The sequence below is a fragment of the Cryptotermes secundus genome, unplaced genomic scaffold (genome assembly GCF_002891405.2).
Source record: "Cryptotermes secundus unplaced genomic scaffold, Csec_1.0 scaffold2218, whole genome shotgun sequence".
NCBI classification, from domain to species: Eukaryota; Metazoa; Arthropoda; class Insecta; order Blattodea; family Kalotermitidae; genus Cryptotermes; species Cryptotermes secundus.
In genome coordinates, this window is record NW_019733355.1 from 264427 (window position 1) to 291456 (window position 27030).

General features: G+C 43.7%; 1 long non-coding RNA gene across 1 annotated transcript in view; it reads left to right on the forward strand.

The window, feature by feature from the left end:
* LOC117282605 overlaps positions 1-27030 on the forward strand; it is a 147841-nt gene that overhangs the window by 74003 nt on the left and 46808 nt on the right. Inside the window, exon 2 of the long non-coding RNA XR_004513407.1 lies at positions 7616-7669. This is a non-coding gene — a long non-coding RNA (uncharacterized LOC117282605). The remainder of the gene's footprint in view (positions 1-7615; positions 7670-27030) is intronic.

Below are 27030 nucleotides of genomic sequence, written 5' to 3' on the forward strand. Positions count from 1 at the left end.
CAGTGGAGGGCTCTTGTGAACACGGTAATGAACCTTCGGGTTCCATAAAATTCTGGGAAATTCTTGAGTAGCTGCAGAATTGGCGGCTCCTCAAGAATGGCTCAGCTCCATGAGTAAGTAACCTCTACTCGCAGTGCTAGGACCAGTTTTATGGCTCATCCCTCATACTCAAGTAACCTATACACAGTCGGTAGGACACCTTGGGCGGAGGATCAGCCCGTCGCAAGGCCGCTACCTGCACACAGACATCTATGCCTCGAGGGTTGACCGCAGAGTTCGCGATGGCGAAGACTGCGCATGCCTGAGACCGCGCGGCCACTCCGATTGACATTACTGTATTACAACTACGAGTAATATTACCGAGGAGTCTAATATAACGACGGTCCTCACGCCGGCTACTATGAAGATTATTGTCTTCTGGGGTGTGACGCCGTGTAGTCTGGTAGACGTTTACCTACATTTTGTAGAAGATAGCTCAGTCGGTATAGCGACTAGGCTAAGGACTGAACGACCGAGGAGACGGGGTTCGATTCCCGATATGGGTAAGAATTTTGTCTCTCTTTTGTTAACACCCAGACCAGCTTCGGGACCCCATAGTAGGTACCAGGGGATGTTCCCACGGAGGTAAAGCGGAGGATTTGTGAAGTTGACCGCTCACCTCAACCTATTGCCGAGGTTAAGAATGGTGGAGCTATACCTCCAGTCCACCACACGTCTTAATGCTGTGGTGCTCAAGAATAACATTAACTATACGTCTTACATTTTGCTGTTTCCAGTTTCGACCAATCCAGAAGATTAAGACGTACTCATTCTTTGCCCAGGTTATGGTAGCTTTTCTTCTCAGTACGCAGACACGCTTACAGTAGCTAACATTTAAAGGATAACGCTCGTATTGAATTGAAGTTTATGTCCATTCATGTAGTTAATGAGAGTACGGGGAAGAAAATTCGACTCTCATACATAACGCCATGAATGCGTATGGGGGAGTGGATGTATAGATCCACATTTTCTTGACCTCGGCATTAGTTGGGAGTGAGTGGTCAGCTTCACGCCCCTGCTGCTTTACCCCGAGGAAAAAGACCGCGGTACCCATTTGATAGGAGGTTGGGTGGACCCCAAAGCCGGTCTGAATGATATGGAGAAGTGAACATTCTTGACCGCACCGGGACTCGAACTCCGACCCTTTGGTCGTTCAGCCCGTAACCAGTCGCTATACCGACTACGCTAACCCGACTCTTTACATACACCATGTAGTCCGTTGAAAATCAACCGACGTTTCGAAGGAACAAGTCACCTCCATCTTCAGGGTCGAAGAATAAGCCAAGCAAGAAACCAGCGTGAAAGCAGATGGCAAGCAGAGCAGACTAGACGGCGTTATATCCCAAAAGATTGTACTCTTGATACGACCGCTGTGAGAACCTCAGACCCTACTAGTATATAGGGTTACTTGTTTCTGTTAATGCTCGTAGTAAATAATATCAATACGTTTAACAGTTCTTTCATTCAACAATGGCTCTACAGCCCTTTGTTGGGCCCTGGCGTCTTCTTTAGTTTCGTAATCTTTTTTACACAGACGGTAGGACTCCTTTGACGAGTGATCAGCCCGTCGCAAGGCCTTGCCCTGGTTGTGATTCGAACCCACGGGTGCCAAGTTCGTCCCTCAAACCGTGCGGCCACTATGGCCGCCTTTTTATTAACTGCGATGTAAATTCATGTATTGAACAAGAGTGATCGAACTAAAAGTATTTTTAATAAAGCACCCCCAAGATGTTAACCTTTGAGGTCGAAACTTGTGGGAGTATTTAGCAAATAAATATAATTCTATGTTTAACTCGGCCGTGATTACTAAATTATTTTAAATCACGGTGTATTACCGCTGTAGGAAATTCAATGTGAAATTTTGATTAATCAGTTAATTGCTTTGCTAGTTAGTCATTCTGTCAGTCTGTGAGTTCCCCAGTCGGTCATCCAGTCCGTTAATTTCAACGATAACATGGAACGCTTCGTCAATGTACTGCGATCTCGGGCCAGCTACAGTCCGCGTGTCACAATTTGGGAACGCAGCTGTGTAGGGAAATATTGGTTCCTTCTGAGAATAATATCCGGCCGTTACATTATCAGAGGCATGCCTCTACCTGCGGCTGGCACATCCTTTATCAGTTGTTGACACGGTGTAGCCCCCTTCTCGGAAACTGAATAGCGCGGAACCAGCTCAGTATTTTTTTATTTGCTTTCAGGTCTGTGTACTGTGTGTCACTTACCATATCCCTGCAGTGGGTTTCTTTGGAATCCTCATTTCGTCTTCGGATGAGGTCAGGGTTGTACAAATCAAGACTGTCATCAGGATCGATTTATTGAAGCCAACAAGACAAAACTGAGGTTATTCCTCGGTTAGTCGCTGGCTTCCCACCGCGGCGGCCCGGGTTCGATCCCGGCGTCTGGTCAAGTGGGATTTGTGGTGGACAAAGTGGCGCTGGGACAGGTTTTCTCCTTGTACTTCGGTGTCCCCTGCCAATCTTCATTCCACCAATTGCTCCACAATCACCCTCACCTATCATCTGGGGCTGGTACAATAGGCCAGAAGTGGCCGCAGTACAAGGGACTTAGTCCCTCCCCACTAGCAATAGTATAGTAATAGTAAGGTTATTCCTGCACTTAATTGTGTACTGAAGCAGTAGTCCATAAAAGCATATGGGGAAGTGGAGGTATAGCTCCACAAATTCTTAACCTCGACAATAGATGGAGGTGAGTGGTCTGCTAAATTATGTAATTAAGCATTAGACCACGAATACTTACGGGGAAGGGGAGGGATAGCTCCACGGATTCTTAACGTCGACACTACATTGTTTTATTTCTTTGGGTGGGGTTAGGGTGAGTCCACTATTTGGTCTATTGTACCATCCCCGGATGGTGGATCAGGATGGGTGTGGAGCAGTCAGCGGAATTAGAGTTGGAAGGGGAAACCGAAATACTCGGAGAAAACCTACCACCAATGCCACTCTTGATGCACCACAAACCCCAAATGACCTGACCTGGGATCGAAGACGGCTGCCAGGGGTGGGAAGCCGGCGACTAACCTCCTTAGCTATGACACGGCCAACCTCGACACTAGATCGAAGTGAATGGTTTGTTTCATGAGTCTGCCTCTTTACCCTGTGAAAAAGCCTACGATACTTATTGGATACGAGGCTGACTTGCCCCCCGGCAGAAAAGTATAATTTAGTTCTAGTGGGAGTACAGGTGACCAGCGATTATATCAAGGAGGTCGAGATGTGTTGGACATGTAGCACGCATGGGAAATATAAAAATAAGTACAAAATTATAGATCGAAATCCTGAAAGAAGAGACTGCTTCGGAGACTGGGCGTAGCGCTGAGGTAGCCCAGTGGTGGATCTTAAGAGAATATGGATGTGGACTGAATTCGGCTGGCTTAGGATATGAAACAGCGAGGGGCTCTTGTAGACACGGTAGTGAACCTTTGGATTCACTAAAATTAGAAATTGTTGAATAGCTGAGCGACTGGCTTGCTCATTAATAATTTCTTGAGTTATTTATGAACACTTTATAAGTCAGCAGCAGTGAACCTTAGTTTGACTACAGTAGAGTATAAGGAGAGGTTACCTCCGCGATAATTAGGGATGTGCTCGATTAATGGATTGATAATTACAGTTAGAGCGATATTTTAAATAACAAATATTCTTGTCTCTTCTAGTTCGTAAGTAACTCTCTTCATTCTGAGATTAATTTGGAAATTAAATCCTTCATTTTCTTCCACAGTAATTTGTTGAAATTTTGTGGTAATTTTAGGGCATTTATTTCTAATTTGTAATTCATTTTATGTGGTACCGTACAGACTAAATCAGGTGTATTGATGGGGATTTGTCTGACCCATTTGCGAGTTTTCTTCTACATAGAATCAATGGTGATCAAAAATGCAATACAGTTGTAATTGGTACCGATCGAGTTGAGGGAGTCGGGTTGGCTCAGTCGGTATAGTCACTAGGCTGTGTGCTGTACGACCTAGGAACTGGGGTTCGATTGCCTGCAAGAGGAAGATATTTTTCTTTTCTTCAAAGCGTCCAGACCGACTTTGGGATCCACCCAACCTTCTGAGGACTGTGAAACGAAAGAGGAAAAAACTACAGTAACCCTTTTTAAAGCTTTCTCTCTTCTTCAGTGACATCCTACTAGTGGCCTGCATGTTTGGTTACCCTGAAGACCGACAGAGCCCAGAATTTAACAACACGTGTTCATTCAGAGGGCCTTCGCAGAAGGAACGCATTTGGCATCGGAAACTGCAGGCACCGCATTCAGAAACTCCACAATCCAGAACGTATTAAGTTGGCTCTTGTGTAGCAACGTTTTTCAAAGCAACTAAACTGGGATTTGCCCACACACACAGTAAAACTGAAAGACGAACTCGAGTATTTTGAGCGGAAGAAAGGAAATGTCCATGGGTCTTAACGCTTCTCTTATTTCTGCAGCTTATTTTTAAATTAACTGTTTTAATACTGGTTACTAGGGCGCTTAAAGTAAATGTAAAGAACATTGCAATATTCGTAAATTTGTTTCCAGTAAAAAGTTTTTAGATAGGATGGGATGGTATGCATTAGACTGATCTGGCTAGGACAGGGACCAGTGGAGGGCTCTTGTGAACACGGTAATGAACCTTCGGGATCCATAAAATGCTGTGACGTTCTTGAGTAGCTGCACAATTGGCGGTTTCGCAAGAAGGGTTTAGCTCCGTGAGTGAGTGAGAGTTTTTTTTCTTCTGAGATATAAGGCTTACTGCCTGCTGCATTCGCGTTACTTGCTTGACTTCGTCTTCAACCCTGAAGGTGGAGGCGATATTGTCCACTGAAATGTGTGTTGACTTCCACAGGACTACACGCCGTTATATCCAAAGAAACAGAATTCTTACGATGTTAAAATACAGGGAGTATGTTGTCAGACACGAGAAGGTGTTCTTGAATATGACTGTATTATATTCCCATAGAGTTGTGCTGACCCTGGGGTCCGGACTCGAAAGTGTTGCCGGTACTGCGAGGGGCCTTCCTTGCTGCCAGACAAGAACTACTGATTATTCCAGACCCTGAGGATTATATCCTCGTGGGAGGTCCCGGTTTCTTCCTGGACATTACACATGAAGCCTGTCCCCCCCCNCCCCCCCACCCAGCTGTTGACCGTATAGTGTGCTGCACTGTCTTTTGGCTTCCTCCCCACGAATCTCCTTCGTGTACAGTCAGTCTGAAAAATACATTTTTACTTTTTGTGTAACCTTAATTAACAGTTTAGGCCAAGGGTGTTTGAGAACAAAGCACGAAAGGAAATATTTTTATCTGAAAGGAAGTAAGTAATAGGAGGGGTGTACGAAACTGCATAATGTGGAGCTACATAATCTGTACTCTTCAACAAATCTTGTTAGGGTGGCCGATGAAAGGGCCGGACTTACCACGCATAAGGAAAAAAAAAATGTATGTACAATTATTTGTCAGGAAACATTAAAGTAAGAGGTCATGTAGTAGATGTAGGTAGTGGATAATATTAGAATGGATCGTAGAGAAGCAGGATGTGAAACTGGCTCATTATAGGATCCAGTTTGAGAACAGGCCGAACTACGGACCTGGGTTCGAATCAGTCTCTAACAGAAATGAGTACGAGGAATCTTCCTGGACGTAAAGGGCTGCCGGTGCGTAAGGCTGACAACCCCACCGCCATCTGTGAGCCGATTGTGTAGAAAATGTGGAGGCCTTGACGTCTCGCAATCCTATGGGCTTCCACGGCCTGTTACAGGGATAACTTTACTTTTTTTTTACCTTTACTGACTCTTACATTTCAAGAATATTACACCACAGTGTTATTAGATAATCCTTACATGACTGATTTTCCGCAGTTTTTGCCAGATCACCGTCAATTTAACGTCCGTTCGCAAGAAGAAGAGTCGCATGGCTGTCTAATATGAGCTTTTCTTGTGTTCGTCTTTTTTTTAGGCTAATTTCTGTGCCATTCCCCAGTGCTCCTTACACACCAACCATAGATATTCCGACACCTTCCCAAGTGTCTGATTGCATTCATCGTTGTAGGATCTGGGGTTCTGACACCGGTGGTCATGAAGAGTTCTATCTTCTGGGATATAACGCCGTGTAGTCCGTTGAAAGTGAACCAGCTCTGCTGGCCACCTGATTGCACGCTGGTTTCTTGCTCGGCTTATTCTTCAACCCTGAAGATGGAGGCGATATTTCCTCCGAAACATCGGTTGACCTTCAACGAACTACACAACCTTATATCCCAGAAGATTTTTTTTTTTTTTTTGTAATCGTCATCGCCCAAAAGAAAGAATAACAAACAACAACGAGCAGGGACTGAACAATAAGTGCCATTCTTTCCTGCTATTTGACACCGAGCGCAACAACTTTCTATTGCTCCAGCCTCGGGCACGGTTCGATTTGCTTAGCCTTGCTGAACGCAATTTGAGAGAGCACGTGGCTCACTATAGGCGTGAGTCACACAGGAACAATAGCGCTCCCATGAGTTGGCGTGGAAGAGGAGAGAATGCGTAGATCATATCTGCGGATCCTGCTGAAGCTTCGGATGTGGAGCTTCACGCGATGTCTCATCGCGTGTTCATGTCCAGAATTGATTTATTTACACTGTCAAACATTATACACGATAACGAAGCAGCGCAGCTGATCAGTCACGTCATACAAAGTACGAAATACTGTAAATGGGAGGTCAATATTAACAGGAACCTTAAAGAAAGTTCTTGTAAGGACCAGCATAGCATAATATATCAGTAAATTGCTGTTCTCTCTCCCCAGAATAGTTGTTCTAGATTTCAGGCCCCGTTGGGACCCATCACCAAATTTTTGTTCGTTCCAGGGCCATTCCTGGCTACAAATCTCAGATTTTCTGAGAAGTGGTGGGTCTGGAACAGGATCCACTCAGCCTCGTGAGGATAACTGAGGAGCTTTTTCAAGGAACTAGCGGCTCCGGTGTAGAAACCCGAAATTATGGGGGAGTAGGTGGATGTATAAATCCACGTATTCTTTATCTCGGCACTAGTTGGTGACTGGTCAACTTCACGCCCTGGCCGCCTTACCCCCGGCGAAGGAGTCTCCGATACATATTGGATATGAGGCTAGGTGGGACCTAGGATCGATCTGGACGACATGGATGGGAGAAAAATATTGCCCCTACCGGGAATCGAACTTCGACCCCTCAGCCGTCCGGCCCTTAGCCAGTCGCTATACCGACGACACTATTCCGGCTCAAAATAATAATGATGATAATAATAATAATAATAATAATAATAATAATAATAATAATAATAATAATAATAATAATAATAAAGGAAAGTAATACGAACCTTTGAAAAAAATAATTCGTGAGCACATGAATGTCGAAATAAGGAAACGTGAGTGTTAATAACTCGGGAAGGTCCCGAAGCTAAACTTTTCATTTCACCAGACTGTACTTACACCAGGCAACATAACCATTTTAGCTGCACATAAGGGACTCACCGTAACATGTAACCTAACGTTAAGCCGTTTCGGTGGGCCTTCAACGGGCAGATCTCTCTCTTCTTAGGCGTCTTAACAATCGCTTCTTGTTACAGGTTGGAACAACAGCCCCGGCAACGCTGAGCACAATTCCAGGTCAGCTCGTGAAGGTACTGTACCCTATTCATGTAATACAGGGTTGTACACAGTTTGTACCAAAATGTGAGTTCTGTCCCACTCTTGTGTCCCTTGCCACTATAAATTTTTAAAAATTTATGGCGGCTAGCGTTAAATATTTTTTTACGCCTTTTACAAATTAATTTAACGTTAGTAATTCGGAGTTGGTTAAAGATTGAACTTAATATTTATATATATAATACAATATTCATGGTACTATACCAAAATAATTCTCAAATAAGATTTTAAATAGATCAGACTCATGAAAATTTCATTCGAAATGTGCTAAACAAGAAACAGGTGTAATACAGAGATTATGGTCCACCCATTTCTTGGATGTGACGCCTTGTACTCTGGTAGAAATGTACAAACCAATATTTTTACAAAAGCCAATGTCAAAAATGAGTATCCTAGCTTATATTAGTATCAAGACCGCCTCTGTGGTCTACTGGTCAGAGTTCCTGGCCATAGATCCAGAGGTTCCGCCTTCCATTCCCGGCGCTACCAGATTTTCTGAGAAGTAGTGGGTCTGGAACGGGGTCCATACAGCCTCGTGAGGATAATTGAGGAGCATTTTCAAGGAACTAGCGGCTCCGGTGTAGAAAACCGAAATTAACGGCCGTGGGGATTCGTTGCGCTGACTACGCGACACCCTCTATCCGCTAAAGTTGGCACTAACTTGACCGACAAACGGCGGTCTCTCGGTCGGTATAGTTCTCTTGCGGACTAAAACCACGGAGTTTGTTTTGTATAATGGTATCAAAATGTAAATGATACCTTAGTGGACCCAGGCGTAGATGAGAGGACGGTAAAAATGAACTTTCTAGATGTAAGGTGTGAGAGTCAACTGGCTCAGGATGGGGTTCAGTGGTTGGCTGTTATGAACTCAATAATAGACTGTCATGTTCCTTAAAAGGCGAGGAATATCTTGATTGGCTGAAGAACTATCAACATCTCAAAAAGGCATCTGCTTAATGGAGTAAATAAGTTAGTTATATAACTTCAAAGCATGTGACTGCGTAGCAGCTTGTCAGATTAGGCCGACCTTCGGACCGAACCGGGTTCCTCCCAAGTGCAAGGTTTTCTTCTACTGTCACATTTGTACCCGATGTAATTATTTAATTTCAGAATGCCTGTTCTTGATACATGTATAAGACTTATACGTGGATGCGCAGATGTGGGTTACATATAACGTATTTTAGTAATTCATTTCTACTGTTTTGGAAATGTTTGCCTTTCTGTCTTCTGTCAAAGAAGGAAAGGCACAAAAAATCAAAATATAAAAAAAATATAATTTTACTCGTTCTATATGGTTGTATAACAGATTTTCTCGCCTTAAGGAAAAAACATAGATTCTGAGTTTGTGTTGGGAACAGTGTCCTGAGGACAGAAAGTACAATGGAGATAATTACATAATGAGGACCTTCATAATTTTTGCTCTTCAAATACTGTTGGAGTTATAAATAAAATCAAGGATGGCGAGATACAAGGGACACGTAGCACGTAAAAAGAGAATGAGAAATGCCTACCGGAATTGCCACAGAAATGGAAGGCAAATGTCCACTCCAGAGATATATACGTATAAAAGAAGATAATATTAAAATTTCGTCTTAAAGACAGGGACCGGATCCATCTGGCTTATGACACGGTCAAGTCGCAGGCTTATGTGAACACGACAAGGCACTTTAGGGTTCCATAAAATGTGGAAAATTTCTGGACAAGCTCAGAGACTATTAGCTTTGCCCTTCCGAAAGGATAAATATGATATTACATATAAATTCATTATTTAAAGTGATAAGGAGGTAAAGCTATCCCTATAGCAGGCCGTGGAGGCCCATAGGGCTGTGACACGTCGAGGCTCCCATATTTTCTAGACAATCGGCTCACAAAGGACGGTGAGATTGTCAGCGTTATGCGCCGGCCGCCCTTTACCCCTAAGAAGATTTCTGGTACTTATTTCTGTTAGAGGCTGAGTCGAACCCAGGGCCATAGTGCGGCTTGAAGGATTAGGTCAATTGAAATATCTAATGATATAATCGGGAATCGAACCCGCAACCTTCCTTCTTGTAGCATAGTGCCTCAACCAACTACGCTACCGCATGCCCTCTTATTTAATGCGATACATCAGTAAATACCTCTGTACCTTTGCAATGTTATTTCACGTTTAAATAAGGACAACTGTCAACAAATTTACGAGGCCTAGTCGGAAAGTAACCACCGTTTATTTTAGGCAACTAATATAGGGAGGGGTAGAGCACGCGCAAACGAGGTAGCGCCACGTGAATCATTGCCATCACATAAATGGTCACTTATTGTTGGGTTTTGTCGTACAGAGTGAGTTATGCGGTTGGTAATCTCGCCAGCAGCGAAATTCGCGATGCTGTCCCTTTTCTTCAAGCTAAAAACACGAATGCTGCCGAAATGCATCGTGAATTGTGTGCAGCGGTTTACGGCCAAAATGTCATGAGTGAAGGAACTGCAAGCCAATTGTGTGGAATGTTCAAATATGGGCGAACAAATTTTCACGGTGGAGAGCGAAGTGGTTGGCCGCCCATCTATTGTTCAAAGTGCTGACCAAAAGATAAGTGAAGACAAAGCATCACAATTACAGAACTTCGTGTGAATTTCCACAAATTTCACGCACTCTTCTTACGAGATTGTCAGAGTTAAGCTAGGCTGTCACATGTTTTGCGCGAGATGCATTCCGAAAATGCTCACGGGTGCACACAAAACGCAGAGAATAGCTTCGGCTTTGACTCTTTTAGAGCGACACCACAAAGATGGCGATGAATTTCTCAGTCACATCGTACGAGTAACAGGTGATGAAACCTGGGTTTCATTTGTGAATGCTGAAAGGAAAGAGCAGTTAAAGCAGTGGATGCATACACATTTACCAGACGAGCCGAAAAAGTTTAAAAGAACTTTGTCTGCCTGCCTGAAAGGTAATGACAACTTTTCTGGGACAGGGAAGGAGTGCTGATGGTGGAATTCATGCAACAAAGGACCAAAATAACGTGAGAGTGTATTGCGAAACAGTAAAAAAAAAACTGCTTAAGGCCGGCCTTCAGAACAAAAGTCGTGGAATGCTGACATCCGTTGTAGTGCTCCTCCGTGACGATGTGCTTCAGTGTAGAGCTGCTCTCACTCGAACACTGCTGGAGCATTTCACCTGGGAGTTGTTTGACTACCCTGCTTACAGCCTTGGGCGACTACCACCCGTTTACCTACCTAAAGATCTGGTTGCGATCACAGCGTTTCGACAATAATGCGGAGTTGATGGAAGGTGTCAAAACGTGGCTGAGCTCACAGGCGGCAGTCATCTTTGACAAAGGCATACAAAAATTTATTCGCAGATACAAGCACCTCAATTCCGGTGGTGACTACGTTGAGAAGTAGCTTAAGTATGTACGTATTTTTTTCTCATTGCTTGTTTTGTTAACAGCTCGCCGGAAGTTACTTTCCGAATAGCCCACCTATTTTGAACATTTTTTATCCACATTAATATGACTCCCTCTTGTAACTGAATCTGTGGAACGTTTTCGATGTTCTCGTTTTAGCATTATGCAATATTTTTCAAGAAAGTGAAAACCATTCAATTTATATTGTACATTTGCATGTTTTATCAGTATTTTTTATAGTGTACTTGGGCACAATTTCTGTCTCTTTCTCTCTTTGTATTAACTACTGAGGTCATAATAGGACGGTGGAGGGGGAAACATTAGACAAAGTGGCGAATATAGAATGCGTAATTTATTCCTAGGCCTTGAAATCATATTATATAACTGTAAGCTTTGCGAGTGCTTGGTTTTCCTCTTTTAATGTTATCACATGTAAGGCGAAGTAATTCGGATCACACCGCTCACCAGGCAAATCATTTATCATTTAGCGTCTCAAGTTTCAGAAGTGAGAGATGTGTGTAAGAGGCCTCACCTTGAGTTGAACCTAATGACCACTTCTATTGTTTCTAACTCCCATCGTCTTGTGGGGAACCTTGTAATTGCAGTTCAGAGTACAAAACAACGAACGCCCAGAAACTTTTAGCCCCCCCCCCCGTTTACCAAAGGCTCGCTTTGAGAGATGAGCCGGGACAACTCAGTAGAGTGGCTGCTTGCGGGCTGGGTGACCAGAATTCGATTCCTGTTATGGGGATGTTGTTGTGACTTTGCCACTGTGACCAGACCAGCTGGGGGCCCATCCAGTCCCAGGGCTCTTTCTCCGGCTACAGTACAGCTTGTTCTTTAAGCAATCTATACTGAGATCCATGAGTTGGAGTTACCACCACTGTCCATATTCACCTCAATGGTACTTTGCTAATAAAAAAACTCCGTGGCCTGTAGTCCACAAGTGAAATATACCGACCGAGCGACCGCCGCTTGTCGGAGAAGTTAGTGCAAACTTTTGCGGATAGAAGGTGTCGCGTGGTCAGCGCGACGGATCCCCGTGGCCATTAAACTAAGTTTTCTAGACCGGAGCCGCTATTTCCTTGAAATAGCTCCTCAGTTATCCTCACGAGGCTGAGTAGACCACGTTCCAGACCCACTACTTCTCATAAACTCTGGTAGCGCAAGGAATCTAACCCGGGACCTCTGAATCTGTAGCCAGGAATCCTGACCACTAGACCACAGAAGTGGTCCGGCACTTTGCTAATGCACAGCGAAAATTATAAGTTTTACGTCTGACCCCGAGCAAGTTGGCCCAAATGGGAGCCATTATGGCTTTTGTTCTGGAGGCATCCTGTTCAAATTTCGGCTAGGCCGCTCATTATCCTGACTGAGGGTGTTCATGATCTTCCTCAGCCCCTCAAATCAAATACTGAGACAAGTAGACTACACCTTCTCCCTCCCACAGTCTTTCCAATTTCTTATCCGCCATTCGACGCTACATGGTCTGAGTTATTGGCAACGTAAACAGAAACTACAGAACTATAACGGTGCTGCATTTTTCGCATATTCTGCAAACTTCCGCTCTCTGCAGGTAATTCCACGTGAGTGTTCTTCACTTTTTAATGTAATGAGATTATATTCGCCATCATTAAATTGAGTGTATGCTACTTTTGATTGGAGTCAGGATAGCTTAGTCGGTATAGCGACGTGCTGGAAGGCCGGGGTTCGTTTCCCAGCAGGAACAAGATTCTTCCTTTCTGCACGGCGTCCAGAGCAGTACTGGGGCTCACCCAGCTTCCTGTCCAGTGAGCACCAGCAATTCTTTCCTCGGGGATAAAGCGGCCGGGACGTGAATCTGACCACTCACTTCTACCAACTGCCGAGGTCAAGAATATTGGAGCTATACCTCTACTCCTCCATATGTCTTAATTTTGTGGTGCTTAATTCAGTACAAGGATAATTTTAACTTTAAATCATGCAGTCTTCTGGGACGTGGTGCCGTGTATATCTTGTGCAAACCGACGTTTCGGAGGAACGTATCGCCTCCTCGCTCTCGGATTTTTCTACCCCGAAGATGGAGGCTATACGTTCCTCCGAAACGTCGGATTGCATAAGATGTTCACGGCGCCACATCCCAGAAGATGGCATTCTTCATATTCACCGTCGTGAAAACCTCAAATATTATATACAACTTTACCTTTTAATTCATAATTTTGATTAAATATGACATTTTCCCATGCCTAGGCGGAGCTCCATGGAATGTTATATGGGGAGCAGAATTAAAGCTCCACGCATTCGTAACTTCGGTACTAGTTGGAGGTGAACGATCAGCTGCTTTACGACCGGGCAAAGTGTCTTGGTAGCAACTGGACACGAGGCTGGGTGGACCCCAGAGCCGGTCTTGTCACGCTGGCGAAGGCAAACCACTTACAGCAACTGACACATCGCCCCGCTTTGGCTAAAGGAACACAACATCTCAGAAGCTGGCTGTGCTTCCGTCATCAGGTGAAAGGATAACGAAAGCTGAGGCAGCTTCCGAAACATCGTATTTATTTAGCCAAAAAGAGACGATGGAAAATTTCCAGCATATGTCACTTCAGTTACACTCTTTCGTTTCAAACCTTAATACCTGTTGGATTTTAAGTTCTCTCAGCGGTGGCTAAGAGCAGTACTATACTCCGTCTGCTATGGAAACGAGGGTGTATCATCGTCAGTTAGTGACGTAGATCATTACGTCATCATTAAAACGTTACTTCATATCTTTTTATACTGTCACGTACTTTGCGTTGTGACTGTTATACGGAGTGTGGATTAGATGATTGGATTTATTGACACCTCATACACACCATTCTGAGCTACAAGTAATATAGCGCTATCGCTGATACACTTTACAGTTCACTCTTACACACGCTAGTGTTCTCAGTCTTCACTCGTCTTATCCTGGCAACGGATTCATAACAGTCTCACTGTAACTGCAGCACATTATGAAGTCTTCTTTTCACAACCTAGTTCCCGTTTTGCCTTTTTTCTCAATTATTCCGTCAACTGCCAACCCCGGAACTCAACTCGATTCTCCTAGCTGCCTCAGATCCTCATTATATAGCCTCGAGGCGGCCCCCACAGAAAGCACCGCTTCCTCTATTGTTGCGTATTGGTTCACTGTTGCAGAGATGTTTTGCTTAGCAATTAGCGCGGCGCTGACCATAGAAAACATCGCTCTTCTATTGTTGCAAGCGTTCGCTTCCGCGGGAATGTGTTCACCGAGCCGTTGCCTAACAATAAACTATTCCGGCATTCAGGCGTCATATCACAATACATACTTCCGATATTCATATGCTGGCAAGAAATTCTGACAAGCCTAGGCAGGCTTTTTCGCCTTGAGGTTGCCTGCACAAGGTGTGACGTACTCTGGACTATATTCTCTAGGATGTCTTCTCTGAGTTACATTTTTGGCCCATATCAGAACCAGAGGTTTTCTACACGCGGCTCGTTCTGTTTGCTGTCTTCTCCTTGCTAGTATCTTGCGCATTTCTTCGACCCGAAACGTCGGTAGACTTCTATCGGACTGGGCGACGTTACCTCGCAGAAGATGATACTCTTCATTGAGGTTTAATTAGAACATTGTCTTCTAAACGGGGTGCAGGAACATTTTGAATTCAATTTCCTTTATAAGTATTTAAGAGTAATAATCTTTGCACTATTTTTTTCTTCTAATCGGCCTGTGCTGTTTCTTCTTTGCCTTATTACTGTCTAAACGTATTTCCTACTCCTTTATATAGGTTACATCATAATTGTCTTTTTAAATTTATTTTATTTATCGCTCTTATATTTTATTATTCATTCCTAAATTATTATTGTTAATCAGTTACATATTTCCTAGCGCCACGATTGTTAACCTCGGAACTAGAGGAAGTGGATGGTTAGCTTCATGCTACAGCCGCTTTACACCCACGGTACCCATTGGATAGGAGGCTGGTTGGGCTAGACTCTGTGGAGAAGATAAACCTGTTTCTCCTGCCAGGAATCGAAGCCCGAGTCTTTGGTTATCCATCCTGTAGCCTGGTTAGCAATAACGGAGAAAGTAGGATAATCGTCACATAGTTCATGCTTTCACAGCTTCGCACTAACAGGCAGGATATTGCTGTACCGTGAGGTATGGAATTACATTTTAGCGTGGAAGAGGTTACGGAACCCTGGCTGCTCAGAACACCAATTCCGGTGTGGAAGAGCAGGCCTGCGGACGTCTTCTGACCTCTGGAAGTGAGGTGTTGGGTTGCAAAACTGTATGCAGAACACATGTAAGGGCTGCCTGCCAGCGTGTTCTTCCATGGTGAACAGTCAGAAAATTAGATCACGTGTGTAAAAAAAAAAGGAACTCGTCTCCGGAAAAGTGGATTTGAGAGGATCGTGTCGTCGAGAAGCGTGGGACCGGAAGTGTTCCCAGGACCGCGTGGCTTCCCTTACCTTCCGTCCCCGGTCCAGTAACAGGAGCCGCATCCTTCATATTGGAACCCGATATGGCCCACACGCTGTCACCTTACATCATAAATATCATTCAAACCTTGCTCTTTGAAACCCTGCAGACAATGAATTCTTGCATAAGAACACGAGAACAATAGTTAACTTTTGTTTGAAGGGCCGGATTCAGCCTCCTCCCCACTCTCTGATTAGTTATACTTAGACGCAACGTCGTGGTTTAATTATTTTCTAAACCCAGTTCGCAGGCCAGCTGTTCTGACTCATTTTCTTCCATGGATTTTCTCAGTCAGTTCCAAAGATCACAACTGTTTTCTTCCTACAGTAAAAGTAAATTGTTCGTGTGCTTAATTAATTATGCACCACGCCATGAAGACACGTGGGGAAGTGTAGGTATCCACTCAGCCCTACATTTGGCTAAAATAAGCACAAACACAAATTTGTCTCTGTGCTTAATTAAGCACCACGCCATGAAGACTTACTGAATGGATTACTCCACGATTTCTTAAATTCAATTTGGATGGCGGTGAATAGTCAGCTTCCCACCCCGGCTGCTTTACTCACGTTAGTGATTGGATAGAAGACTATGTGGGTGTAGAAGAGAGAAAAATATCTTTTCCTGCCGGTAATCGGTCATCGATGCCTCAGTCATCCAGCCCTGACGCCCAGTCACTATACCAACTGAGCTGTCCTGATTCACTTCATGTATTTAAAGGCCAAGGCTAGTTACAGTTAAAATCACAATGCCATTTACAATTAAGTTCTGCTACGGTTTTTTATTTTATTTTGGTGGGGTTTTCGTGAATGAGAACCACTGATGCAAACAATACTCTCTTACATACTGACATATTAATTCCTCTAAACTGTTCCTATGTAATACATGCCGAGGACCGGAACACACTTATATAGACTCTCCTCTAAGACTGGTGGCAAGACTGATTTCTTTTTAATCCTCACAAACCTGAGAGGCATCTTTACAGCTTTCACGGACTTCCCTCTCCCCTGTCCCGTGGCCTTGGAAACAAATGAATCTAGAAGTATTCGAAATATATGCAGAATGTGCGATGTTGCGTAAATAGCGAGCGATCCCCTTCATTTGTTTCGACTCCCTGGAATATAAGCTGCGGCAGTTACGTGTAATTTCAAATGCTACTCAGAAGGCTTCGAAATACGAGCGGTTCTGACGATGGGATATGACACTGGGGGTTACTGGGCTTTTGGACTTTGTCCAACGTTTAGTATTCTAAACAACAGAACGTTTCGGAACCTGGAACTATTTCCGTTCTCAGGTTAAAAGGTGGGACGAGCCTACTCTGTTGGGTTCGTTAGAATTACTGGACGAATCCAGTGATTGAGGTTAGCTCTTTCTAACGGACCCAACAGAGTAGACGCCTCCCACTTTGTTTTTCGCCTGAATACGGAAATACATCCAGGTTCCGAGACGTGGTCTTTATAACACCGGGCGATGAACGTGTCCAAAAGCCCAGTAATCTCTAATCTAGGAAGACTTTTTTTTCTTCTTAAATGTAGATGCCTGCATGGGGAGGTTTGCCGAACTGATGACTTAACAAGAGTTAGAGGACTTCTAATTTGGAGCAAATTTACTAACATTTTCCAGATTCTTTACGATTCTGTGTACCTCGGTCGCTTGATTGTCGTTTGTTGCAATTTATTTGTATCACTGCAAAACCACACGACACTGGACAGTCCTCAATTATTTTTCCTTGCAAGTGTATTTCCGTAAAAAAATTCATTACACAGAAAATTATTTAAAATAAAAATACAAGTTGCGATTCATTTTCTGCAAGTGGCAGGCTGTTGGCTAAGAGGAAGAAGAGAAGTAGGTTGAAGACGAAGAAGAAGGGCAGTAAGAAGAAATGAAGCTGCAGAAAGAAGGAAATGATTAACAGAAGTGGTAGCGTAGTTGGTTGAGGCACTATGCTACAAGCCGGAAGGTCTCGGGTTCAAGTCCCGATGAGGTCACTGGATTTTTTCAATTGACCTAATCCTTCCAGCCGCACTATGGCCCTGGGGTCGACTCAGCCTCTAACAGAAATGAGTACCAGGAATTAATTAAATATTTTTCCTGGGGAGTAAAGCGCGGCCGGCGCGTATAGCCGATTGTCTAGATAATGTGGGACCCTCAACGTCTTACAACCCTATGGGCCTTCACGGCCTGTTACAGGGATAGCTTTACTTTTTTTTTTTTACTTTTTTTAACAAAAAGATTCAGATCCAGAGATTTACTGCAGTTAGGAAGAATTTTGTACCAATAGTTTTTTACATTCATCTGCAGAGAAACAAGTATCAACTACGGTGTGCCACTTTCTGGAGGCTGAAAGTCACAATCCTCTGGACGGGCGTCGCCTGACCTGTCTGTCGTTATTTCCACCTTCTGCAATATATCAGACCTACGTGTCTGTATTGCTGACACAGTATGAACACGAACTCTGAACTCCCCTGAGTGAGTCCTACCCTTGTTACCGTTGCGTTTTCAGATCAATGTTCTGGTAACACATGGATGGTTTCCTCCCTTGAACATCCCCTAAAACAAGGCAGCTGCTTGGCGCCAAGTGTCCCACGGGAAGCACATGAGTCGAATCTCTCGGCCGACGTTGTGACGACACGAAGACAATTTCCTTCCGGTTGAATCTTCTTATTCCTCTCCTGCCCCTCTTCTTCCTTCCTGTCTCGCTCTCTCTCTCTTGTCCAACACTGGACTCATAACTGGCAATATTCTGATATTGAAGGGATGGTGTTTAGTTTCGGTTTGTCCCTAACTTACTTAACCTTGGTACATAATGGGGGCACGCGATAGGCACTATGCTACAAGCCAGAAGGTCGCGGGATCGAATCCTGATGAGGTCATTGGATTTTTTTTTTTCCAATTTACCTAATCCTTCCAGCCGCATTAAGGTCCTGATGTCGACTCAGCCTCTAACAGAAATGAGTACCAGGAATATTCTTGAAATGTTCTTGGGGTAAAGGGCGCCGTCGCGTAGGGCTGACAACCTTGCCGCCATCTATGAGCCGATTGTCTAGAGAAAATGTGGGAACCTCAACATATCACAACCTTATGGGCCTCCACGGGCTGTTACAGGAATACCTTTACTTTACTTTTTTACATAAATAACCACAGGAACCATGAAGATCTGCAAATGAACACAGTGTTCAGTGAAATGAGAAAGTGGAATATCAAATACTTAAGAAAGTTAGAAAACCACATTAATGCACTAGCAGTGAACCTACTAGACAGTAGCGAAACTGCACAGAGACTGAAGAGATACATCATTCTAACCCTACCAGACAGACCTCAGTAAAATCCCAATACAAGAATTAAAATGATACTTTTTTTTTCCTGTGACGCTACAGCCCCAATTTGGGCCTAGGCCTACCTCCATGAAACTCTCCGTTTCACTTCGGTTTACTAGATCTTACACATACGGTAGGACTCCTTGGGCGAGTGATCAGCTCGTCGCAAGGCCTCTACATGTAGACAAACACAGAAAAACGCACACAAATATCCATGCCCTGAATGGGATTCGAACCCACGATCCCGGCTTTCGAGCGAGCGAAGACAGTGCATGCCTTAGACCGCTCGGCTACCGTGACCGGCAAAATGATACTTAGATGAACAAAAAGTATGTATATGAGTTACGCCACTAGGCATAACTCATTCACGAGCCAGTACTTATTGAACATATGCATTTACTGCAGATTCTTCAGATTATGAGTAATACATGTGAGGAAAAGAACGATACAGACACACTGGGGAAAGTAAGAAACGCATAACACAGTTTGATCTGAATTCATCAAGGAAATAATCAACTTCGGAGATATAGGCGTATATGGGATGATGTTATTGTAGCTGGAGAGGAGATTCAAGTGACTTCGTACAGAGACTTGTGGCCAGGTGTTATGATCCGCCCTTTACTCCCCAGGAAGATTCCTGGTACTCATTTCTGTTAGAGGCTGAGTCGACCCCAGGCCCATAGCGCGGTTGGATTATGTCAATTGAAAGATCCATGACTTTATCGGGAATCGAACCCGCGACCTTCCAGCTTGTATCATAGCGCGTAAACGAACTACGCTGCCGCGTGTAGGGTTCCATGAAATATGACAAGCTAAGAAACAGCTAGCTTTTGAGGAAGACTCTGTTCCATAAAGTAACCGGGATAGCATAATCAGTATAGCTACTGGCTACGGGCTGGACGACCGAGGGTTCGGAGTTCGAGCTCCGGTAAGGTAAACAAATTTATCTTCTCCACGTCGTCCAGACCGGCTCTGGAGTCCACCCAACCTCCTATCGAATGGGTACCGGAGGCTATTTCCCCTGGGGTAAAGCGGCCGGGGCGTGAAGTTGCCCACTCCTCTCCAGATAGTGCAGAGGTCAAGGAAATGTGAATCTATACATCCACTTCCCCTTACGCCTTCATGGTGTAGTGTTTAAATAATTAAGCACAAGGACAGCTTAACTTTTTACATCTGTTCTATAAGTTATTTAGTCCTGGATTTCAGTAAAAACACCTAGACTCGGTCGAGATTGCAACCATGTACCTCGGAATGGGAAGCGTAAGAACTCTGTCATTACATTATTCTGTTCGATGGTGACAGATAAATTTTTGAAAATGATTTATTACTGTCAATATTATGATTCATACGAGTGGCCTCTCTTTTAATGATTATTCTGTAAAACCTTACGTTTTAAAACAAAGTAGCCTGTTAAAGCTAGATACACTCTACATATTAAACCGTTACGAGGTAAAACCTTAAAAGCATGCACGTAGATAAAATTTTTATTACACAGACACGAAACACATTTCTGGATAAATGTTTCTTCACTCTGGCCACTATTTGGATGATGTCAACCTTGTAACGGTTCAACGGGAAAGAACTCCAGGATTTCACAACTTAAACACAGACAAGAGAATTGGCGAGGACTGTGGGGGTAAATGAGAGGAATGGCGCGCTGTCGAGCCTCTGAGCTATGACACTGAATGCTGACATGAAAGGTTTGCGTCGTGTAGTTCTGCGATTTCTTAAAAGATTTATGCAGTAGTCAACTGTTCATGATTGATTAATTATTTAATTCTCAAATATGTTCTTCAATCCATTAGTCATATATTCCACATAGGCTATTACTTAGCGCCATTATTTCATTTCGAATTAGAATGCAATTAAAATGAAAGCCGGATTAGCTGAGTCGGTATAGCTACGGACTACGGGTTTGACGTCTGGGGTTCGATTTCTGGCAGGCACAACAGATTTTTCTCTTCTTCACAGCGTTCAGATCGACTCTGATGCCCATCCAACCCCTTATCCAATTGGTACCGGGGGATATTTCCTTGGGAGTAAATCGGCCGGAACGTTAATCTGACCACTCATCTCCATCTAGTGCCAAGGTCAAGAATAGTGGAGCTATACGTCCGCTTCCCCATACCTCTTCGTGGCCTAGTGCTTAAGTAATTCAGCACAGGGGCAACTTTACCCTTTACCTTCTAGGTTTGAAATTTTGTATTTGTAGCATGTGTAGCTACTGCGCATGCGTTGCATTGTTGAAAATCTTACTTTTAAGAAAAAATTTATTTTACATGTTTGTTCAACGATCTATATCTGGGAAACTGGCTAACTTCAATATATTAGATCATTTTTCAGTAGTTTATACTTACTTACTCATGGAGCTGAGCCCTTCTTGAGGAGAAACCAAATCTGCAGCTACTCAAGAATTTCCCAGAATTTTACAAACGCGAAGGTTCATTATCGTGTTCACAAGAGCCCTCCAACGGTCCCAATCCTGAGCCAGATCAATCCAATTCATACCATACCATCCTATCTCTCTAAGATCCAATTCAATATTGTCCACCCACTTACGCCTTGGTCTTCCCAGTGGTCTCTTTCCTTCTGGCTTTCCCACCAATATCCTATATACACGTACATTCCTCTTCTCGCCCATTTAGTAGTTTATATATTCAAGAAATTTCCTGCTTTTGTGGAACCCAGATTTTTCTTTTTTACTGTGATCACAAATGATCACCGATTGTATCCTATTCTGAGTTCACAGCCTGACATCATTACCCTGAGATTTATTTTACTAGTATCTTCCCGTCTAATCTTTGCCCTCCCAATTTTCTCTTCACTTCAAATTTGCCAAGCAATTTATTTATTATTTACTCGTCTCTTGGACACCTGTTCTACCCTCTGATTTAATCTCGCGGGTTCAAGTCCCGATGAGGTCACTGGATTTTTTCAATTGACCTAATCCTTCCAGCCGCACTGGGCCCTGTGGTCGACTCAGCCTCTAACAGAAATGAGTACCAGGAATTAATTAAATAATTTTCCTGTGGAGTAAAGCGCGGCCGGCGCGTAAGTCTGACAACCTCACCGCAATCTGTGAGCCGATTTTCTAGATAATGTGGGACCCTCAGCATCTGACAACCCTATGGGCCCTCTCGGCTTGGTACAGGGATAGCTCTACTCTCTCTACTAATATAAAAAACTACCCGTTTTAAGACATATACCCTTTCAACACTGAATCATAGGTTTATATTCTGAGTTCTAATATTAACCATTTTGTACGGGAAACGTACGAACAAGGCGTTGGAATCACGAAAACAAGAAAGGCACGCCATTCCCGTGGTATCCGAGATATGCATGACAATTACTGAGGAGGTAATTCAAGTGGGTGGGAGGGGGCTGCTTTTGTCGGGAGGGAAGTGCTCACATGACCAGCAACCCTCGTAACGAAGCAGCCCGTCTTTGAATTGCTGCTATTATTCGTGGGGTATGTGAAAGACGGTGGATTAGTGATCTCCCAACCGTTTCTCCTTGGGGGAGGGGTTCTTACATAACAGCGCCCCAGACCCATACAATGCGGCTTCGGTAGAGCAGTGAACAAAAGTATAGCCTGGAGTTTCGCACAAAGTTTCCTTGCAAAATGACACTGTTTCCCTGAGAAACTACAAGGTGACATCTGTAACAGGAGATCTGCTCTATCCAAGCGTCACATTATGAAGGTGTATGGGAGGCATGGAGGCGAAACTTTGGTCATTACACATCTCGGCAATAAATGGAATAGAATGGGGGTAGTGGTATATATCTAAAGTTCTATTTTCTGGGATATAGCGCCGTGTACTCTGATGAAAGTCAACCGACATTTCGGAATAATGTATCGCCTCCATCTTCAGGGTTGAAGTAAGAAATAGCAAACGGGCAGCAACGGTTTGAAGACGAAAGGTGAACTTTGGAGGATAATATTAAGATAGATGTTACAATTTTAAGGAAAATAGTTGTGATTTGAAGGCATTACCCAGTTATCTATCTGCGGAGAGTACCATAGGAATTCTCACTTAAGTGTCACTGCCCCATCGGAATTCGAACTGGGTAAATCCCGAAACCGAGGAAGGTTACTCGGAATTACTGGATTTTGGACTTCGTCCACCATCCAGTATTCTGAAGAACACTAAAAGAGTACAATGTTTCGGAGACTGGAACTGTTTCCGTCTTCAGATGAGGGGGCGGGAGACATATACTCTGTTGTCCTTTAGAAAGAACTGACATAAATCATTGGACCAATATACACCATCGTCAGAACCCTTTAGAATCTACCTGAAAGGTTAGGTAATTATTTCGGTTTAGATCGAAAAGAGTTGAGAAGATCCGTGTAGAGGGGTGGAGGAAGACAACAGTGACAGCCCTAAGGTGTGGGCGAGTGCCAGTTTCCCGAATATGGAACGGACATGAGGCCGCAAGTGTACTGTGATGACCGCATAGAACACGTCAGAACTTTCTCGACTTCCTTCTGACTCATGTTGCACCTGCCGTTGCTATAGAGACAATGACATTTTCAGTTCTTTGTGACGATTGTTATAATTATGTACCTCACTTCCGTCGATAACAATAGTTGTAGTGGGGTCTCCAGCTCTCTGCATTTGAAAGGAATATAACGGGACAGACCTGTTATAGGAACTCCAGTCTGTACATAATGCCATTTTAGCGACATTTACGTAATTAATTGGTTAAATTAATGAGATAGTTTTGTGATCTTAAATTTATAAGTGGTCTAGTGGTTAGATGTTCTGGCTACAGATCCAGAGGTCCCGGGTTCGATTCCCGGAGTTATCTGAATTTCTGAGAAGTAGTGGGTCTGGAACGGGGTCCACTCAGCTTCGTGAGGATAATTGAGGAGTTATTTCAAGGAAACAGAGGCTCCGGTCTAGAAAACCGAGATTAACGGCCGTGGGGATTCGTTGCGCTGACCACGCGACACTCTCTAACCGCTAGAGTTGGCACTAACTTTGCTGACAAGCGGCGGTTGCTCGGTCGGTATAGTACGCTTGCGGACTAAAGCCACGGAGTTTTCTTGTTTTTTGGTTCGATCTCATTACCAGAAAGTAGAAGTTGCTACCAGAGTAACGCAAACGATACAGAACTTTCTCTTGCATGGAACACAATAAGAGAGGCATGACCGGCGCAACGGTAATCGAACCGCATGCCTATAAGTGACAAAAGGAAACCACGGTCAGTAATGCAGTTCGGTCTTCTGAGTCTGAAGGAATCGACAGGGTGTACGTATATAAACATTAATTGGCTATGATATCTCCGTATTATGTTTCAGTTTTGAGACGATAGTGATCAGGAAGTTTAAATACAACTCCAGCGCTCTAATAGTGGAACCCAGAGGTTCCATTCGACATGCTACTGAGATGGTTCCAGCCATCTCCCATTCTCTCGGCCAGTCTCCTATCTCATCCTCCCAGCTCTTCGATCTCCAACGGTTCTCTAGGTTCTAAAGAGATAGATCAGTCGGTATAAGGACGGACTTCGGCCTGGACGGCCGGGGTTCCATTCTTGGCAGGGGCAAGAAATTCTTCTGTTCTTCACAGCATCCGGGCTGGTTCTGGTGCCCACCCAGCCTCCTATCCGGTAGGTACGAGGGGCTATTTCCCCGGGCAGGGTTACGATGCTGACCACTCGCCTCCATCCTGTACTGAGTTCAAGAATGATGGAGCTATACCTCCGCACCCCCATACGTCTTCATGGCGTGGTGGGACAAATATACCGTTACATTCACCTTTACTTTTCTAAATTGTAAATCCTTAGATGATCCATAAGTCGAGCAGCCCCAGACCGCATGGCCGCTGTGATGGTCTGACTATTGGTTTATTTGGCCACGATATGTAGCGTCGCCGGCGTCCTGGCCGAGATTTGAACCGTTGACCTCCATAGTACAAAGCATGAGTGATAACCACTGAACCACGGCGTTAGGTGTAATTTCTTTAAGGCTGGACCTGAATGTGTAAATATTATTTAAATTAGTTTTGACCTTCAACGTGTCTTAAGGTCAGCACGGTCTTGTCTTCCCACGCACTAGGATCGCGTGTTATATTCCCTCTGCGGGTTTTTGTGTTGTCCAATGTTATCTTAGACCGAAGTAGCCTTCCGATGTGCTGATCCAAGGAGACCCACCACGTGTCTAAAAATATCCGTACTCTTACTGTGAGTTGGAATAGACAAGAAGTAGCACTGAAGGAACTGTGAGACTCGCGGATAACAATTAGCTGAGTGTAAGTTGTTTGTTACAAAAATGGGAGTACAGCGAGATAGTACATCAGCTATCCATAGACTTCAAGAAAGCCTATGCTTCAGTTAGGAGGGAAGTATTGACAATATTCTCATAAAGTTTAAGGTACCCGTAAAAAATATATAGGTAAATATTTGATCAATTTTCTATCCAAAATGCTCTAAAACAAGTAGATGCTTTATCGCCACTACTTTTTAACTTAGCTTCAGACTATGCCATTAGGAATGTCCTGGAAAACCAGGTGGGACTGAAATTAAATGGAACAGATCAGCTACTGGTCTATGTTGATGATGTGAATCTATTGGAAGATAACATAGATAACCGCAAAGAAAAACGCAAACATTTTAATTGACCCTAGTAAGGAGGTTGGTCTGTAAGTAAACACAGAGAAAACTAAGTATACGTTGCTGCCTTGTCACCAGAATGCAGGGTAAAATCGTAGATAACATATTTTTTTTATTGGTTGCATCCTGTTATGTGTCTCAGACAACACTAATCTGAGGCAAAGGTTTTATGTTAATATTTAATACAACACGTTGCACCGATAAGGAGCCGTATCGCTATTTCAATAACTATACGCATTTCTGCCTGATGATGCTCATGCATGCCCGAAACATGTCGCAGTAAATAACGGTAACATAGTGTTGACGGTAACATAGTTCCTACAGATGTTTTGAAAATGTGGCACAGTCCAAATATTTGGGAACGAGAGTAACAAATCAAAATGTGATTCGGTAGGAAATTAAGAGGAGAATGAATTCGGGTAATACCTGCTATTATTCAGTCCAAAACCTTCTAAAAACGTAAAAATTAGAATATACAAAATTATGATTTTGCCTGTGATTTTGTATAGGTGCAAAATTTGGTCTCTGACATTAAGGGAGGAACTTAGACTGAAGGTGTTTGAGAACAGGGTGCTGAGGAGAATATCTGGACCGAACAGAGATGAAGTGACAAGAGGTTGGAGAAAACTGCATAATGAGGAGCTTCATAACTTGTACTCTTCTCCAAGTGTAATCAGAATGATCAAGTGAAGAAAGATGAGATAGACAGGGCATGTAACACGCATGGAGGAGAAGACGAATACATATAGCATTCTGATGGGGAATCCATAAGGAAAGATACCACTGGGAAGACCTACGGTAGGTGGGAAGATAAGGTTAAGATGAAACTTAAAAGAGAGGTAGGATGGTGCAGTATGGACTGGATTGATCTGGCTCAGGATAGGGCCAGTAGAAGGCTCTTATGAACACGGTAATGAAACTTGGGATTCAATAAAAAAAATTCTTGAGTAGCTACGCAACTAGTAGCTTCTCAAGAAGTTCTCAGCTCCAAGGTCAGTTTGTGTCTCGTTCATATAACATGGACACAGTGAAGTAGGCAAGCTCTATCCGGACATGTTTGTATTCCTCTTGATTCAACAGTTTAAAATATTCAACTCAGTTCTGCGTAACACGAAATGAAGGGCAGCGACCTTGTAGTCGAGGGACAAGGCGGTCTCGTGTTAAAGAGTCGGGCCAGAATATGTGGCTATGAAGGGCCCTCCTTTCTGTCATATAACGGCATGCAGTGCGGTGAAGCATTGGCATCAGTTGGCTTACTCTTCGACCCTGAGGACGAAGAAGAAATTGTCACGCATTACGGAGTGACTATATACGGAGTTTCGATTGCTGACTCGATTTAGTGACCACTCTTTAGACACAACTCGGAACTACAATTAACTATAGCGCCATCGTTGATTTCCACACTGTAAAGTCCACTAGAGCACACACTAAGTCTTTTCCAGCCCACAGTGTCGTCACTAGTAGTTGCCTGGTAACAACTCCTAACAGTGCTTATTTCTCTGCTTTCATGCTCAAGTCCTCTCTGAATGACAACTCTCATCTGAACTATTCTTGCTTCAGTTGTCTTCCTT